This window comes from Cynocephalus volans, chromosome 11 (genome assembly GCF_027409185.1).
Source record: "Cynocephalus volans isolate mCynVol1 chromosome 11, mCynVol1.pri, whole genome shotgun sequence".
In the NCBI taxonomy this organism is placed as follows: domain Eukaryota; kingdom Metazoa; phylum Chordata; class Mammalia; order Dermoptera; family Cynocephalidae; genus Cynocephalus; species Cynocephalus volans.
In genome coordinates this window covers 34,103,694-34,124,030 of record NC_084470.1, presented here as the reverse complement: position 1 = coordinate 34,124,030, position 20,337 = coordinate 34,103,694, and the positions used below count along the sequence as shown (strand labels likewise).

At 37.4% G+C, this 20,337-nt stretch overlaps 1 pseudogene; it reads left to right on the top strand.

Moving 5' to 3' along the window:
* Nucleotides 1-366: 366 nt before the first annotated feature.
* LOC134390051 (tigger transposable element-derived protein 1-like) lies at nt 367-2,105 on the top strand (annotated as a pseudogene).
* The last annotated feature ends 18,232 nt before the right edge of the window (nt 2,106-20,337 follow it).

Here is a 20,337-nt window from a genome sequence, read left to right as displayed (position 1 = left end):
ATGTTTCATTTTTTACAAATTGGAGGTTTGTGGCAATCCTTTCTGCAAAAGTCTATCAGCACCATTTTCCAACATCATGTCTCTGTGTTACATTTGCTAATTCTCACTATATTTCAAATATTTTCTTTATTACGATATCTGTTATGTTGATTTGTATCTATGATCAGTGATCCTTGATGTTAGTATTGTAATTGTTTGGGGGCACCACAAACCGTGCATATATAAGACAGCAAACTCAATTGATAAATGTTGTGTGTGTTCAGAATGCTCCATTGATCAGTCATTCCCCATCTCTCCCCTCTCCTTGATCCTTCCTATTCCCTGAGACATGGAAATATTGAAATTAGGCTAATTAATAACCTTACAATGGCCTCTAAGTGTTCAAGTGAAAGGAAGGGTCATGAATCTCTCATTTAAATCAAAAGCTAGAAATGATTAAGCTTAGTGAGGAAGACATGTCAAAAGTCAAGATGGGCCAAAAGATAGGCCTCTTGTGCCAAAAACTTAGCCAAGTTGTGAATGCACAGGTAAAGTTTTTGAAGAAAATTAGAAGTGTTACTCCAGTGAACAAACAAACAACAAGAAAGTGAAACTGGCTTATTGCTGATATGGAGAATGTTTTAGTGGTCTGGATAGAAGATCAAACCAGCTCCAATATTCCCCAAAGCCAAAGCCTAATCTGGTGCAAAGGCCTAACCCTCTTCAATTCTATGAAGGCTGTGAGAGGTGAGGAAGCTGCAGAAAAAAAAAAAATTTGATGCTCACAGAGGTTGGTTCATGAGGTTTAAGGAAGGAAGCTGTCTCCATAACATAAAAGGGCAAAGTGAAGCAGCAAGTGCTGATACAGAAGCTGCAGCAAGTGATCCAGAAAATCTTGCTAAGATCATAGATGAAGGTGGCTACACCAAACAACAGATTTTCAATGTAGATGAAACAGCCTTATGTTGGAAGAAGATTCCAGCTAGTACTTTTGAAGTTAGAGAGGAGGTCAATGCCCAGCTTCAAAGCTTCAAAGGACAGGCTGACTCTTTTGTTATGTGCTAATGCAACTCATGACTTTAAGTTGAAGCCAATGGTCATTTACAATTCAAGAAATCTTAGGGTCCTTAAGTACTATGCTACATCTACTGTGCTTCTGCTCTACAAATGGAAAAACAACACATCAATGATAGCACATCTGTTTACAGAATGGTTCACTGAATATTTTAAGACCACTGTTAAGACCTACTGCTCAGAAAAAAAGATTCCTTTGAAAATAGTACTGCTCATTGACAATGCACTTGGTCATTCAAGAGCACGGATAGAGACGTACAAGGGGATTAATGCTGTTTTTAAGCCTCCTAACACAACATCTATTCTGCAGCCCATAAATAAAGGAGTAATTTTGACTTTCAAATCTTATTCTTAAGAAATACATTTCATAGGGCTATAGCTTCCAAAAATAGTGATTTCTCTGATAGATCTGGGCAGAGTAAATTGAAAACCTTCTGGAAAGGATTCACCATTCTAGATGCCATTAAGAACATTTGTGATTCATAAGAAGAGGTCAAAATATCAACATAACAGGAGCTTAAAGACCCACATGGATGACTTTGAGGGGTTCAAGACTTCAGTGGAGAAAATAACTGCAAATGTGGTGGAAATAGCAAGAGAACTATAATTAGAAGTGGAGCCTGAAGATGTGACTGAATTGGGGCAATCTCATGATAAAACTTTAATGCGTGATGAGTTGCTTCTTATGGATGGGTAGAGAAAGTTGTTTCTTGAGATGAAATCTATGCCTGGTGAAGATGCCATGAACATTGTTGAAATGACAAAAAAAAAAAAGATTTAGAATATTACATAAACTTAGTTGATAAAGCAGAAGCAGTGTTTGAGAGGATTGATTCCAATTTTGAAAGCAGTTCTACTGTGGGAAGATGCTATCAAACAGCATCACATCCTACAGAGAAATCTTTCATGAAAGGAAGAGTTAATTGATGTGACAAACATCATTGTCATCATATTTAGAGAAATTGCCACAGCCATCCCAGCCTTCAGCAACCACCACACTGATCAGTCAGCAGCCATCAACATGGAGGCAAGACCCTCAAGCAGAAAAATGATTACATCTTGCTGAAGGCTTAGATGATTGTTAGCATTTTTTAGCAATAAATATTTTAAAATTAAGGTATGTACATTTTTTGGCATAAAATTACTGCACACATAGAAGACTACAGTATAGTGTTAACATATTTTTATATGTACTGGGAAAACAAGTTCATGTGGATTACTTTATTGTGATATTTGCTTTAATGTGGTGGTCTGGAACCAAACCTGCAATATTTCTGAGATATGGCTGTATACATTATTTTCAAGTGCCAATGAAACTTGTACTACAATAAGCCATATCCTGCACTGAAAAACCTCAACAAATTTAGAAGACTCATAAAAGTTTTATCTTTTGAGTGCATTAGAATAAAACAACAGCATATCTGGAAAATCTCCAAACACTTGGAAACTAAACAAGACACTTTTAAATAACTTATGAGTCAAAGAGGAAGTCTTAAGGAAAATAACAAATACATTGAACTTGAATAAAAAATTTTTTAAAAAGTAACAAAACTTGTGGACATAACTATTGCAGTGCTGAAAGGAAAATTTATAGCATTAAATGCATATATTAAAAAAGAGAAGTCTCAATTAGTAACCTAATCTCTGACCTCATAATTCTAAAGTGATCAGAAGGAAAGATATAATAATAGTGAAATCAGTGAAAATGAAAATAGAAAAATTATAAAGATAATCAATAAAACAAAGATTTGTTTTTTTGAAATGACAATAAAATTGTCAACTCCCTAGCATGGCTGGAAAAAAAAAGATAGGAAACATAAATTACCAATATTTAAATGAAATAGGTAATATTGCAACAGACTGTGCAGACATAAAAAGGATAATAGAAGAATACTACAAACAACTCTATACCATGAATTTGACAACTTAAAGAAAATGAACCAATTTCTCAAAAAAAAAAAAAACACCCACAAACCCAAAATAACCCAACAAACTTCTACAAATCACACAATATTAAATAGATAATTTAAAATACCCCATAACAAGGCAAGTCACCACCCCCAAGAGGCCTGAACCACTGACCCCCAGGTCCCAAGGCAGCAACAGGCAGCTAAACAACAGCAAAACTCCCTGCACTGCTGGAGACACCAGGCTGGAACAAGTGAACAGTGAAAGCCCCTGCCACAATAAACACCAACAGAAAGATACTAGAAATTTGAAAATCCTAGAAATTATGACACCACCAAAGGAATATAATAACTCTCAAGTTCTACGTCTTATAGAACAAGAAGTCCTTGAAATGACTGACAAGAAATTTTGAGCAACAATTCTAAGGAAACTAAATGAGATACAAGAAGGCTAGTAAGACAATACAATGAAATGAGAAAAAGTATACAGGACCTGAAAGAGGAAATGTACATAGAATTCAATGCCCTGAAAAAGAATGTAGCAGAGTTTGTGGAGCTGAAGGATTCATTCAACGAAGTGAAAAACACAAGAGAGAACTTAACCAGCAGGCTAGAGCAAGCAGAAGAGAGAATATCTGAACTTGAAGATGGGCTGTTCAAAATAACACAGGTGTACAAAAAAATTGAAGAAAATCTAAGAGATATAACAGACAAACTTAGGTGCTCAAATATCTGAACGATGGGTATTCCAGAAGGGGAGGAAGAGGAAATGGCCTTGAAAACATATTCAACTAACTAATAGCAGAAAACTTCTGAGGTATAGGAAGAGATACACATCTTCAGACTCAGGAGACTCAACGATCCCCAAACATATTCAACCTAAAAATTTCCTCTCTGAGATATTTTATAGTCAAATTGGCAAAACTCAAAGACAAAGAGAGAATCTTAAAATCTGTGAGAGAGAAGTGTCAAGTCATGTTTAAGGGAGCCCCTACCAGATTAACATCAGACCTTTCATCAGAAACCCTAAAAGACCAAGAGGAATGGAAATCATCATATTAAAGGGATATCTGTACTCCCATGTTTATTATACCAATATTTACAATAGACAAGAGTTGGAACCAGACTAAATGCTTATCATCAGATGAGTACCACTCTGTTACGAAAACAAAATGAAATACTGCCATTCATAGCAACATGGATGGACTTAGAGAAAATTATATTTAGTGAAATAAGCCAGGCACAGAAAGAGAAATACCAACATGTTCTCCCTTATTTGTGGAAGCTAATAAAAATAAATAAATGAATATACAAACAAATAAATGGGAGGGGGAGAAGACAAAACAATCACAATTCCTGGAACTTGTTAAGACAAGTGAATAGTATGATGTTGATGGGAGGGAGGAGTGGGAAGGGAGAAAAAGAGGAATTGGTAAAGGGATATGAAAATCAACTACATTGTATATTGATAAATTAAAATAAAATAAATGAAAAAAAAACCCTATAAATACTAAAGAAATTTAATTTATAATTAAATACACTTATAAAATCATTGCCCAGACCTAAATCCTGGAATATTTCCCCTCCATTTTCTTCTAGGAGTTTTAAGGTTTCAGGCCTTATATTTAGGTCTCTAATCCATTTGGAGTTGATTTTGGTATATGCTGAAAAGTATGGATCTAGTTTCATTCTTCTACAAATGTATATCCAGTTTTCCCAGCACCATTTATTGAAGAGGCAGTCTTTTCCCCAATGTATGTTCTTTATGCCTTTGTCAAAATCAGTTGGCCATACATATGTGCATTGATTTCTGAGTTCTCTGTTCTGTTCCACTGGTCCACATGTCTGTTTTTATGCCAGTACCATGCTGTTTTTCTTACTACTGATTTGTAATACAGTTTGAAGTCAGGAAGGGTAATGTCTCCAGCTTTACATTTTTTGCTCAGAATTGCTTTGGCTATTCGGGATATTTTGTTGTTCCATATGAATGTTAGGATTGCTTTTTCTATTTCTTTGAAGAATGTGATAGGTATTTAGATGGGTATCACATTGAATCTGTATATGGCTTTGGGTAGTATGGACATTTTTACTTCATTGATTCTTCCAATACACAAACAAGGAATGTCTTTCCATCTGTTAGTGTCTCCTTTAATTTCTTTCAGAAGTGATTTGTAGTTCTCATTGTAGAGATCTTTCACCTCTTTGGTTAGATTTATTTATAGGTTTTTTTTTTTTTTTTTTTTTTTTTGGAGACTGTTGTGAATGGGCTTGCTTTCCTGATCTCTTTTTCTTCTAGTTTGTCTTTGGAGTATAATAACACTACTGATTTTGTACATTAATTTTGTATCCTGCAAACTTACAGAATTAATTACCAGCTCTAAGAGTTTTTTTGGGTTTTCCATATATAGAATCATGTCATCCATGAACAGGGACAATTTGATTTCCTCTTTACCTACTTGGATGCCCTTTATTTCTTTCTCTTGTCTAATTGTTCTGGCAAGTACTTCCAATACTATGTTAAAAAGGAGTGAAGAGAGTGGGCATCCTTGTCTTGTTCCTGATCTTAAAGGGAAAGCTTTCAGCTTTTCCTGTTCAGTATGATATTGGCAGTGGGTTTATCATATATGGTTTTTATTATGTTGAGAAACCTTCCCTCTATACCTAATTTGTTGGGAGTCTTTATCATGAAGGATTCTTGAATTTTGTTAAATGATTTTCCTGCATCTATTGAGATAGTGATATGGTTTTTATTCTTTAATTTGTTGATGTGGTGTATCACATTTATTGACTTGCATATGTTGAACCATCCTTGCATTCCTGGAATGAATCCCACTTGATCATGATGTATAATCATGATCAGAATACACAAAGAGCTCAGGAAACTTTACAGCAAAAAAAAAAACAACAACAACAACAACAAGTAATCCAATTAAAAATGGTCAAGGAAGCTGAATAGACATTTCTTAAAGGAAGACATACAAATGGCCAACAGATATATGAAAAAATGCTCAACATTACTAGTCATCAGGGAAATGTAAATTAAAACCACTCTGAGATATCACCTTACCCAAAACAGACTGGCTATTATAAAAAAGACAGAATAACAAATGGTGGTAAGGATGTAGAGAGAGAGGAACCCTCCTGCACTGTTGGTGGGACTGTAAATTAGCACAGCCATTATGGAGAACAGTATGGAGGTTCTTTACATAACTACAGATAGAACTTCCATATGATCCAGCAATCCCATTCCTGGGGATACATCCAGAGCAATGGAAAACATCAGGTCAAAGGCATACCTGCACTCCCATATTTATTGCAGCTCTATTTATAATAGCTAGTCAATGGAACCAACCTAAATGTCCATTAGTGGATGACTGGATAAGGAAATTGTGGTAGTTATACACAATAGAATAATATTCAGCCATAAAAAGAATGAAATTCTACCATTTACAACAGCATGGATGAGCCTGGAGAAAATTATCCTAAGTAAAATAACCCAGGTACAGAAACAGAAATACTGCATGTTGTCACTTATAACTGGTAGCTGAATCCATAAGTAAACAAAAGAACAAGAAAAAGAGAGAAGAAAGAAAGAAACAACATCACAGTAATACATTAAACTTTTAGAAAACTAGAGGTGGAAATGGGGGGGAGGGGTAAATGAGGGGGGCTAATTGGTCAATGAACACAAAGAATGACTGCATATTTTAATGATGAATAAGCTAACTGTACTGATCTAACCACTGCACATTCTACACAATTATTGAAAATCAACATTGTACTCCACATGTATGTATAATTAAAAAAAAATTAAAAATAAATACATTTATAATTAATACATTTATAAAAATGAAATCTCCAAGTCCAGATAGTCTCATTGGAGAATTCTACTAAATGTTGAAAGATTAACAACAATTGTTCACAATCTCTTCCTGAAAGTTAAAATTAGTTTTACCCTGATACCAAAGGCAGACAAAGGCAGTACAGATAAAAAAACTTCAGCAAATATCTGTACTGAATATACATACAAAATTCCATTACAAAATATTAGCAAATAGAATTCAGCACTATAAAAAAATAATTTTACTTATTGATAAAGTGGGAAACAGAAAATTGAACAAAATGACAAAAATATGACAGTAAATTGGTCATAAAACAACAGAAAATGGAACAATTGTAATCTATAAACACAAACACAGGCAATCTCAGATCACATTATAAAACAAAATTTAATATATTTTTTATTGAAGCATAATTGACTATACATATTTGTGGGGTACAGAGTTGAATATCAGTACCTGTGTACAATGTGTGATGATCAAATCAGGATAATTAGCATATTCATCACTACAAAATGTAAATCATTTCTTTGTGTTGAGGACATTTGATCTCTCTTCAACTCCATCTTGATCTGTCTGTAAGAGAATTATGAAAAATTGATTTAGCAAGGTTGACATACAAAAAGGATGGGCAAAGATATAACGTTAAAATGCAAAAAAAAAGAATAAAGATTTCGATTAATATTAGAGTTCCAGGTTAAAAAAATTAAAGGACATATACCAAGAAGTTTATATTGACAATATCATTGTCATAAACCTTTAGGCATCTGGCATATAAAGCAAAACCTTTTAGAAACATAACAATAAATTGAAAGACATACAAATATATTGCAAGACTTTATCAGTCCTTGCTTAATTAAAGTAAATATAGAGAGAACTGTGTTACAATCTTATGGATATAAGTGAAAGCTAAATTAGCTAAACTTAAATAAATAGAATATAAAACTTAATTAGATCCAAGTAATAGATCTGTTGATGAAGGTCCAGAAGAAAGATTAAGACTTTTTTTTAAGATTACTTGACCTCTTGGCTTCAAGATGGCAGTGGCTGCGGCAGTCGGTGCAGAGTAGCTGAGGTGGAAAAGGCAGCCACTGGGCCTTAGGCAGCCGGGAAACTTGTGGACCTTCCTCTTGTCGTCTCTTAAGGGAGGACTGCTGCTGGTGGCCGGTCGTGTGGGCTGACCGCCACTTTGCCCTTGGCAGGAGAGGCTGCCCCGTTTACAGGCAACAGCTTTGAAGTACAGAGCAGGAAAAGAACTGTTTCTTAGCTGCAAAAGCGAGTCTCGCCAGGGCTGCTGCTGATGCAGCCAGGATCCCAGAGGCTGGGGCCGTGCTGAAGGCATCCAGCTGCCCTATTTAGGATTCAAGGTTTCAGGCCGGCATAAAAGAAGATTCCTGGGAGTGCCCGAGCCGTGCCGCGGGACCGACTGAGCAGCCCGAGGTGGCGGTGGCCGAGAACGGGACAGAGACAAAGGAGAGGCAGAGAGGGAGCAGCCTGATCCGGCACAGCCCTGTGAGTGACCCCGACCCGGCCCTGCTTGGGGGGCAGAAGCCCGCCCGGCTTCCGCCTACATCACCAGGCCACTCACCGCCCCCAGGGCTGCCTCCATTTTCTCAGGTGGTGGCAGCTCCTGCCTGGCTCAGCCAAGCCTGTCCTCCTCACCTGGCTTGGCTACTCACTGAGACTTCCCACTTGCTTGCCCCAGCGTGGGGCTTCCGGGGCCTGTGGGCCGGCCTCCCCTCAGACTCCCTCCGTGGTTCTCTGGGGGGGTGGTGGTGTGGGGCATCCCCGGCCAATGTCGGGAGGGCAAGGAAGTACGGGCTGGGCTGACTGTCACTCCACCACACCCTGGGCTCCGGCCCCTGGTAAACTTCCTGTTACTGGGAGGCAGATACCATCTCTGTGGCCACCAGTTCGGAAAAATGCCTAACTGATTTTGAGTTAGGAATAGTGTGGTTGGAGAGTTCCCAAGTCCACTTGAACCTGCCAGAGAGTTGACTGCGGGCGGGCACAAGACTCGGTCCATGCCGGGGGGATACAAAGGTGAACTGTGTGCTGCGGGCTCCTCCCCTGAGGAGCTCACGCTCTGGTGTGGGAGATAAGACAAGTACACAAATAACCACGATACCAGGAGGAAGGTGATAAGTCCCAAGAAAGATCTACACAGTGCTACAAAGGCACCCAGAGCGACTGGTAGTCTGCGCCTAGCAGAATCCTGGTAGACTTCCTGGGCGTGGCGGTGCCAAGCAGGGTCTTGAAGGCCCAGCTGATAGACGAGGGTTGCAGAAGACACGTCCCAGCTGAGCCCAGTGCGCACAGAGAGGGAGACATCTGGCTAGGGAGGCAGAGACTCGACAGAAACCACACACCCTGTGGGACCACCACTGCACGATCCAACTGCCCAGGCCAGAGCGCACGGAACAGGGAGAAGTCCTGCACGGGAAGTGAAAGCACAGCAGAGACCACACACCCTGTGGTACCGCCCCGTGATCCAGCAGCCCAGCAGAGTCCAAGCAGACCAGAGATGTGGCTCCCTGGAGAGGCCCAAGACCCAAGGCAACTATACACACAAGGCACTAGAGGCCAACTGAGCAGTCACTGGAGGTAGCCATACCAACTGGCAAGCACAGCAACATCTTAGTTAGTCAATAGTCTCAAACCGGTGGACTGTGAAACCCCCTGCCACAATGAATGAACATAAAAAAAAAGATACCAGAAATACAAAAAATCAAGAAAGTACACCACCAAAAGTTAATAAATCTCAAACTCTAGCCCTTGAAATGACTGACAAGGAATGTCGAGTGATAATTCTAAGGAAACTGAATGAGATACAAGAAAACTCAGCTAGACATCATGATGAAATGAGGAAAAGCATACAGGACCTGAAAGAGGAAATGTACAAGGAAATCAATGTCCTGAAAAAAAATGTATCAGAACTTGCTGAACTGAAGAAGTTATTCAGCGAAATAAAAAACACAATGGAGAGTTTAACCAGCAGGCTTGTCGAAGTTGAAGAGAGAACCTCTGAACTTGAAGATGGGCTGTTTGAAATAACACAAGCAGACAAAAAGAAAGAAAAAAGAATCAAAGACATTGAAGAAAATCTGAGAGAGATATCAGACAACCTTAAGCGCTCAAATAACCAAGTCATGGGTATTCCAGAAGGGGAGGAAAATGGAGATTCCATTGAAAACATATTCAACAAAATAGTGGCAGAAAACTTCCCAGGCATAGGAAAAATCACACATCTTCAGATCCAGGAAGCTTAACGATCTCCAAACGTATTCAACCCAAAAAGGCCTTCTCCAAGACATGTCATAGTCAAATTGGCAAAACTCAGAGACAAAGAGAGAATCTTAAAAGCTGCAAGAGAGAAGTGTCAAATCACCTATAAGGGAGCCCCAATCAGGCTAACATCAGACTTTTCATCACAAACCCTAAAAGCTAGAAAGGAATGGGATGATATTTTCAAAATACTAAAAGACAAAGATTGCCAGCCAAGAATACTCTACCCTGCAAGGCTATCCTTCCGAAATGAAGGGCAAATAGTATATTTCTCAGACAAACAAAAACTGCGGGAGTTCACTACCACACGACCACCCTTACAAGAAATCCTCAAGGGAGTACTGGGTTTGGTTTCTGAAAAATAACTACCACTGCCATAAAAACCCAAGAAAAATCAATACCCACTAGTATAATAAAAATGGCATTCGTGAAGAGAAAACAAGCAAACAAAAACGCTATCTACAACTTAAGGAACCAACAAACACAGAAACCAAACAGTAAATCAGAAAGCAAGGACCAAAAGACACTAAGACAACCAAACAACCAATAAAATGCTAGGAATAAATCAACACCTTTCAATAACAACTCTTAATGTAAAAGGCTTAAATTCCCCAATCAAACTGGCTGACTGGATCAAAAAGGAGGACCCAACTATATGCTGCCTACAAGAGACCCACCTCACCCATAAAGATTCACACAGACTAAGAGTGAAAGGATGGAAAAAGATTTACCATGCAAACAGAAAAGAAAAACGAGCTGGAGTAGCTATTGTTATATCGGTCAAAATAGACTTTAAACTAAAAACCATAAAAAAAGACAATGAGGGACACTACTTAATGATAAAAGGACTGATCCATCAAGAAGACATAACAATCATAAATATGTACGCACCCAATGTTGGAGCAGCCAGATTTATAAAACAAACTCTATTAGACCTAAAGAAGGAAATAGACACTAATACCATAATAGCAGGGGACCTGAACACCCCACTGTCAATATTAGATAGATCGTCTAGGCAAAGAATCAGCAGAGAAACACAAGATCTAAACAAGACTCTAGACCAATTGGAATTGGCAGATATCTACAGAACATTCAACCCAACAACCTCAGAATATTCATTCTTCTCATCAGCACATGGATCATTCTCCAGGATAGATCACATATTAGGTCACAAATCAAGTCTCAATAAATTCAGACATTTATATGGAACAATAAAAGACCATGCATAGCCAAAGCAATGCTGACCCAAAAAAATAAAGCTGGAGGCATAACACTACCTGACTTGAAGCTATACTACAAAGCTTTAATAACCAAAACAGTATGGTACTGGCATAAAAACAGACACACTGATCAATGGAATAGAATAGAGAATCCAGAAATCAACCCACACACTTACTGCCATCTGATTTTTGACAAAGGCACCAAGCCTATTCACTGGGGAAGGGACTGCCTCTTCAGCAAATGGTGCTGGGACAACTGGATATCCTTATGCAGGAGAATGAAACTAGACCCATACCTCTCACCATATACTAAAATCAACTCAAACTGGATTAAGGATTTAAATATACGCCCTGAAACAATAAAACTTCTTAAAGAAAACATAGGAGAAACACTTCAGGAAATAGGACTGGACACAGCCTTCATGAATACGACCCCAAAAGCATGGGCAACCAAAGGAAAAATAAACAAATGGGATTATATCAAACTAAGAGGCTTCCGCACAGCAAAAGAAACAATTAACAGAGTTAAAAGACAACCAACAGAGTGGGAGAAAATATTTGCAAAATATACATCTGACAAAGGATTAATATCCAGAATATATAAGGAACTCAAACAACTTTACAAGAAAAAAACAAGCAACCCAATTAAAAAATGGGCAAAAGAGCTAAGTAGGCATTTCTCTAAGGAAGATACACAAATGGCCAACAGACATATGAAAAAATGCTCAACATCACTCAGCATCCGGGAAATGCAAATCAAACCCCCACTGTGATACCATCTAACCCCAGTTAGGATGGCTAAAATCCAAAAGACTCTGAACGATAAATGCTGGTGAGGTTGCGGAGAAAAAGGAGCTCCCATACATTGTCGGTGGGACTGCAAAATGGTGCAGCCTCTATGGAAAATGGTATGGAGTTTCCTCAAACAATTGCAGATAGATCTACCATACGACCCAGCTATCCCAGTGCTGGGAATATACCCAGAGGAATGGAAATCATCAAGTCGAAGGTATACCTGTTCCCCAATGTTCATTGCAGCACTCTTTACAATAGCCAAGACTTGGAACCAGCCCAAATGTCCATCATCAGATGAGTGGATATGGAAAATGTGGTACATCTACACAATGAAATACTACTCAGGTATAAAAACGAATGAAATACTGCCATTTGCATCAACATGGATGGACCTTGAGAGAATTATGTTAAGTGAAACAAGTCAGGCACAGAAAGAGAAATACCACATGTTCTCATTTATTGGTGGGAGCTAAAAGTTAATATATAAATTCACACACACACACACACACAGACACACACAAATAAAACTGGGGGTGGAGGGGAAGAAGATATAACAACCACAATTACTTGAAGTTGATACAACAAGCAAACAGAGGGGACATTGGGGGGGGAGGGAGGGAGGTTTTGGTGATGGGGAACAATAATCAGCCACAGCGTATATCGACAAAATAAATTTTTTTAAAAAAAGACATTTTTAAAAAATGATTTTATCATAACTAAGACCCTGTCCACTCCTCATCTCTTGCTCTTGCTCTCTCTCTGTTTCTTTCTTCACCCCTGGCTCTGCATTCTTTTATTTTATCTTTCAGTATCTACAAATCGGTTCATGTTTACATCAACCATATAACTTGCGATATAAATATACAGGAGCCTTATCTTTCCTAGCGACTCCAGCAGATACATCTGTCTATATTTGCCTGTTTTGAGTCAAGTGAGCTTCTGTGATTCAATTTCTGTGACAGGATATAGAATATTATCATTGGCTAGTTCCAGGATGCATAATCAACTCTGGGGTTTGGATAGGGTCAGTCTCACCCAAACCACATGGATAGAGTAATTCCATAGGGAAATTAGGTATTAGTTTCCAAAGAGGAAAAGGAAGCTGGGCAGGAACAAGCAGCACATGTCTACCACGAGGATCTGAATAATATAATTAATAATGTTAACCTTATAGATACTGGCACCTAAATGTCACCAAGCTTCACCTTCCTCTACATGCAAATAAGGTCATATGAATATGTATGTCATGTTTTTGTCAACTAGCAGCCCCTAACTTTCTAACAATCTGTTTTCTATTCTTATACCCTCCCCCACTCACACAAGATCTTTAAGCTTTTTTATTCCTTTTGATAGTTCTAGAGATTGTAAAGGTCTCACTTGTTCTGACAGGTCATTTTAAAGGTATTGGCGCTGCTGTCATTTTAGCCTTTGTTCTTGCATCTGTTAGCCTTTGTCCTTCTGGCTGGGGATCTTCTTGACTCCGTGCCTTCCCTATGATTGGCCTCTTGGTCTGCATCAACCTGTCCTTGACAACCTTCCTCATCATTCCCTCTGAGCCTCAGAATTGTCAAATGCCACTGCCTGATTATTATTTTAGGACACTGCTGGTGTGTAGAGTATGTATTCTTCTCTTTACCACTCTTTTCCAAGCATAAACACAACTCCTTCCTTATATTGCCTACATTACTGAAGAAAGCTGATAATATTTAGTAAAATTTTATTATATTTCAGAAAATACATTAAAGAGTGCAATTTTCTTTACATTAAAGTGAAATAGGAGTAACTTATGATATACAGTTTTTGAACCTACATGTGGAATGTAAGAGTGACATGATATATACTTGTATATATAATAAATGACTTATGATATATGCCTTGTGGACATGGATAGGCTTTTAGACTATACTCATGGAGTCTACTACAGGAGGCTTTCTTGACTGGCCCTCAATCAGTTGCCTCTTGTTCACAAGTTGCCTTAAGAAAGCCTTTACTTCTTAGAGTGAAGGTAAAATATGGTGACCAAATTTTAGAAAGCCAGCTCAGGACACAGTAATACCAGATGCAAAGGATCATGATGATATAATATGTATCAAATAATTATCTAGGATATGTTATTACTTTACCACACAAGCATAAAAAATAGGTGCTTGAAATTATATAATATTCTGTTGTTTAATGTTCTGTTACATAAATGCTATTATTTAAGCAAAACAATAAGACTAAGTAACAGTGTCAATTAGCAGTAATTAATTGTAGGAATAATTAAGTAACTATTGTGTGAAAAATATAATATTTTTATGATGTTCCATTCGACTCTCTTATATAGCAATTTAACTTTTAAAAAATTCTATATTGGATATTTAAATTTTGTAGGCTGTATTATTATGTATTCTTAAGATATATAAATTTGAGACCTTTTAAAAGAACATATATATAATAGGACCAATTAACAGATATTACCTATACTTAATATAAATTACCATTTTTTCTGTCTTATAGAATAGGATATTTTTCCTCTTTCTGTTGCTTTTTTCAAGAATACTTCACTGAATGGCTTGTAACATTTGGAACGTTCTTTTTTTTTTTTTTTCTTTTACATAGTAGCAAAATTGAATAGAGTCAAATGTAAAATTTACTTTGACTTGAGCTTTGCTCTTATCAAAGCCAATTACATTAATACCTGGTGCCAGTCCATTATGATAACATCAAACTAAATATCCTGTCAACAAAAGCAATTGGGCATAAAGTACTTAGTATTTTAATTGGTAGCAAGAGCAGTACTTTATTTGTAGGTATTAATTTTCAGCTTTCAATGTCATTTGGAGACTTCCAGTTTCAGGTTCAACATGAAAAGAGCTTGGAAGTTGTGACTTTCATCTTTCCAATGAGAAAATGGCTGAAAAAAAAAAAAAAGAAAATCAGCAACTCTCCCTAGATCCATCGGAGAATTGAGGCCACAAGTCAAGCCACTGCTCAAAACCTGGAGACATGAGGCAATAGAAATTCATAGTTTACCGGGAACAGAAAACCAAGATCAGAAATCTACCACTAAAGCCAGCACCTGCAAGATTAAGAGTTAAAAATCCCAAGGGGCCCAGGCCTAGGGGGAGGGTCCGCACACTTTTACACCTTTGTGAGTTTCACATCCAAGAGTTCCTCCAGGTTTTCAAACTGAGGATCATAAAAAAAAAACTTACACTTCTGAAATGGGAAGGGAGAAAATAGACATTTTGAAATAAGCCCAGAGCATTCTGCTGTCCTTAACAAAAGTTTTCCCTCAAGGGAAACTACTTTGCCAAGGCCTAAGGGAATCAGAGTTTAACTGACCTAGGGGAAGAAAAATACCCAACTCTAGTCCCCTTTAGACCTACCCAACTCTAGTCCCCTTCTTCAGACCTTATTTAAGCATTCTCCAGGAGAATCCAAACACAACAGGGGAGACAAAAGAAGGACACTAGAGGAAATTTTAGCCTCTAAAACCTACAGTGAAAGCAAACAGTTAATAAAACCTACTGATAATATCACAATTAATGGTGAGAAACCTGATGCTTTCTCTGTAAGATCAGGGACAAGGCAAGAATGTTCCCTCTTACCACTCCTGTTCACCATCAACCTGAAAGTCTTAACTAATACAGTAAGACAATAAAAGGAAATACCAAAATATGTCCACAGATTGGGAGGGAAAAAATAAAACTGTCTTTCTTCAAAGATATAATGATTGTCTGATTAGAATATTCCACATGATCAATAAAAAAAAAACCCTCTTGGAACTGATAAGTGATTATAAGAAGATTGCAGAATACAGGTTAAATACAAAATCCAATTCCTTTCCTATATACCAGCAATGAACAAGTGGAAATAGAGATTACAAACACAATGTCACTTACATTAGAATCCCACCTATTGAATAGTTAGGCATAAATCTAACAAAATAGGTACAAGATCTGTATGAAGAAAACACAAAACTCTGATAAAAGAAGTCAAAGGATATCTACATAAAATGAAGATATTTCATATTTATGGATAGGAAGAATCAATATTATTAAAAAGTTAGTTGTTTCCAAATTGATCTATGGACTCAACACAATATCAATCCAAATCCCAGTGAGTTATTTTGTGGACATCAATAACCTTCTTCAAAAGTATATATGGAAACGCAAAAGGCCCAGAATAGCTAACACGATATTGCAGAAGAACAAATTTGGAGGATTGAAACCACCTGACATCACTTACTATAAAGTGACAAGAGTCGAGGAGCTGCCATGGACATCTCCCCATTTGGGAGATGGCAGGAACATGCCAAGGGACCTAAGAAGCTACCATGGGCATCCCAAATCTGGCAGAAGGCAGAAACACACCTGGGGACCTCAGGAGCCACTGTTGGCAGCCCCGATCATGGCCGCAGACACCACATCCATGTGGGTGGTCCACCTCAGCCTTTGCTGCTAGAAGGTCAGCTCACCACCACAGCAGTAGCCACAGTCACTATGAAGGTGATTTGCTAACCACTCAACTGCATTGATGTAGGAGAGTCTACAGTGGAGTCCAGAGAAAGAGGGGAGCAAGTGCAGACCCATGACCCAGTGGCCCAACCCACAGGGGGATTACAGTGCCACATGTGATAGCACACCTGGGATGGGAGTTATGTGTGCAGTCAACATGACTGCCTTGATCTGGGAAGAGACACATGTGGACCTCCCCTGAGAGTTGAGAAGCCCAGGATACCCAAATAGATTAAGAAAGAAAATTACCAATCACCACCAAACTATTCTCCAATTGGGGGAAGCAAGGACCCAGGAAGAGCCTCTGCCTGAAAAAAAGAAGAAAGAGAAAATCTTCACAGGGTCCCCCATTAAAATGGAGGAGTTCCAGCATACCCCAGTGTACCTATGAGGGTCACTAAATGATAGAAGGTGTTCCACCAAGCCTACTCAGGGATACTCACCACAGCTAAAGAGTGACAATGCACCCAGGCACTTCTTCCAAGAATGTAAGAGATCACCTACATCCTCAATGAACCAACAGTGTCAATATCCTCAGCAAGGAATTACTAAGTGCCCCAATGTCTGGACCACAGAGGCACTTCCACGCAATTCCAACACTAAATATGGCAGAACACACATGGAGACTACACTGTTGTATCTACCCAGAACCAATACTAAAACACCCACCTCAACTGCTGATATAAAACACATCTACAGGAGGAAGTCTTTGTCTTCAAATCCCACTCCAGTGTAACAGAAGAAGCAACTGCTCTACCAGATGACCAAACCTCAATGTTGAGATAGTAGAAATATGAAAAAACAAGAAAATATGACACCACCAAATGAATACAGTAATTCTCAAGTACCAGAACCCATAGCAGGAAGCCACTGAAATGACTGAAAGGAATTCGGAGCAACAATCTTAAGGAAACTCAATGGCATATGAGAAGACTCAGTTAGAAAACACAATGAAATGAGAAAAAGTATTCAGGATATAAAGGGAAAAATTTAGAAACAGATTAATACCATAAAAAAGAATGTAGTGGAACCACTAGAATAGAAGGATTCACTCAAAGAAATTAGAAAACAAAAACTGAGAGCTTAAGCAGTAAGTTAGAGCAAGCAGAAGAAAGAACTTCTGATCTTGATGATGGTCTTTTCAAAATAACCAAGGTGGCCAAAAAAAAAAAAAAAAGGAAAAGAAAATGAATTAAAAAGATGAAAGATGAAGAAAACCTAAGAGAACTAGTAAATCAATGGTGTTCTGGAAGAGGAGGAGGAAGGAAAAGGCAGTGAAAACCTATGCAATGAAATAATAATGGAAAACTTCCCAGGGATAGGGAATGACATGGGCCTTAAGATCCAGGAAACGCAAAGTACCCCAAACAAATTCTAAAAGATTCTCTCAAAGACACATGACGGTCCAACTGGCAAAACTGATAAGGAGAGAATCTTAAAAACAGCAAGAGAAAAGTGTCAAGCCACCTATAAGGGAGCCCCTTTCAGACTAACAGCAGACTTCTCAACAGAAATTCTATAGGCCAGAAGAAAATGGGATGATATATTCAAAATACTAAAAGAAAAAACCTGCCAGCCAAGAATACTATACCCAGCAAGGCTCTCCTTCAAAAATGTGGGAGAAATAGTGTATTTGCTGGACTAAAAAAAAAAAAAAAGCCTGCAGGATTTACCACTGCATGACCAGCACTTCAAGAAATCCTCAAGGTAGTCCTGCATTTGGAATCTGAAAAACAATAATCAATAGCATGAATATACAAAAAAGAAGAGAACCCATTGGTTTTCAAAAATGCAAGAGAAAAAGAGAAGCTATATCTCACCAACTCAAAAAATAAACAAACGTCAAAGACAAAAAAATAAAAGGAAAGAAAGAAACAAAAGATATTTAAAACATCCAAACAAAAATCAATAAAATGTTAGAAGTAAGAGAATACCTCTTAATAACAACCCTAAATGTAAATGGATTTAATTCCCCACTCAAAAGACATTGGATATACTGACTGAATATAAAAGCTAGATCCAATTATATGCTGTCTTCAAGAGACTCACTTCACCTGTAAAGAGTCACAAAGACTAATAGTGAAGAGATAGAAGAAGTACACTATGCAAATAGAAACCAAAAACAAGGAGGAATAGCTATTCTTGTATTGTATAAAATAGACTTTAAGCCAAAAACCATGAAAAGAAACAAATAAGGTCATTATATAATGATAAAGTGACCTATCCAGAAAGAAGACATAACAATCACGTGTGTGTGTGTGTATATATATATATACGTGTATATATATACACGTATATATATATATATATACGTATATATATATATACGTATATATATGTATATATGCAACCAACACTTTAGCACCCAGATATATAAAGCAAACACTATTAGACCTAAAGAAAGACATAGACCCCAATGAAAATAATAGTTGGGGACCTGAACATCCCTCTTTCAACATTGGGTGTATCATCTAGGCTTTTCAGACCACAATAGATTAAAACTAAAAATCTATAACAAGTGAAACTTTGGAAGCTATACAAATATATCGAAATTAAACAACATGCTCCTGAATGACCTATGGGTGAAAGAAGAAATTAAATAGGAAATAAAAAAAGTATCTTGAAACTAATGAAAATATAAAAAACATCATACCAAAACCTGCGGGGTCCTCCAAAAACAGTACTAAGAGGGAAGTTTATTGCAATAAATTTTTACATTGAAAGCATAAAAAGATTACAAATAATCAATCTAATGCTCCAACTCAAAGAAACGGAAAAATAAGAACAATTTAACTCCAAAAATTAGTAGACAGAAAGAAATAATTAAGGTCAGTACGGAACTAAATGAAATAGAGACCCCAAAGACAGTATAGAAGACCAGTGAAGCAAAAGGTTTTTTTCCCAGAAGATAAACAACATAGACAAATCATTACCTAGACTAACTAAAAAAAGAAAAGAAAAGATCCAAATAATAAAAATCAGCAATGAAAAAGAAGACATTACAACTGATACCACAAAAACACAAAGAATCATTAGAGACTGCTACAAACAATTATATGCCAACAAATTTGAAAACCTGGAGAAAATGGATAAATCACTGAACATATACAAACTACCAAGACTGAACCAAGAAGAAATAGAAAACCTGAACAGACCAGTAACAAGCAATAAGAGTGAAGCAGTAATCAGCAGTCTCCCAACAAAGAAAAGCCCCTGAACCTGGCTTTAGCACTGAATTATACCAAACTTTTACAGAGGAATAAGTATCAATAATCTTCAAACTAATCCAAAAAATTAAAACAGAGGTCATTCTCTCAATTTCATTCTATGAGGCCAGCATCAACCAGATACTGAAACCAGATGAAGATACAACAAAAAAGAAAACTATAGGCCAATATCTCAGATGAACATAGATGCAAAAATTCTCAACAATATATTAGCAAACAAAATACAGCAAAACATCAAAAAAAAATTATACACCATCATTAGGTGGGATTCATCCTGGGGATGCAAGGATGGTTCAACATACAGAAGTCAAAAATTGTGATACACCACATCAACAAAATCAAGGATAAAAATCATGTGATTATCTAAATACATGCAGAAAAAGCATTTGACAAAATTCAACATTCCTTCATTTTAAAGACTCTTAGCAAATTAGGTGTAGAAGGAAAGTATCTCAGCACAATAAAAGCCATATATGACAAACCCATCACCATTATCATCGTGATTTTGG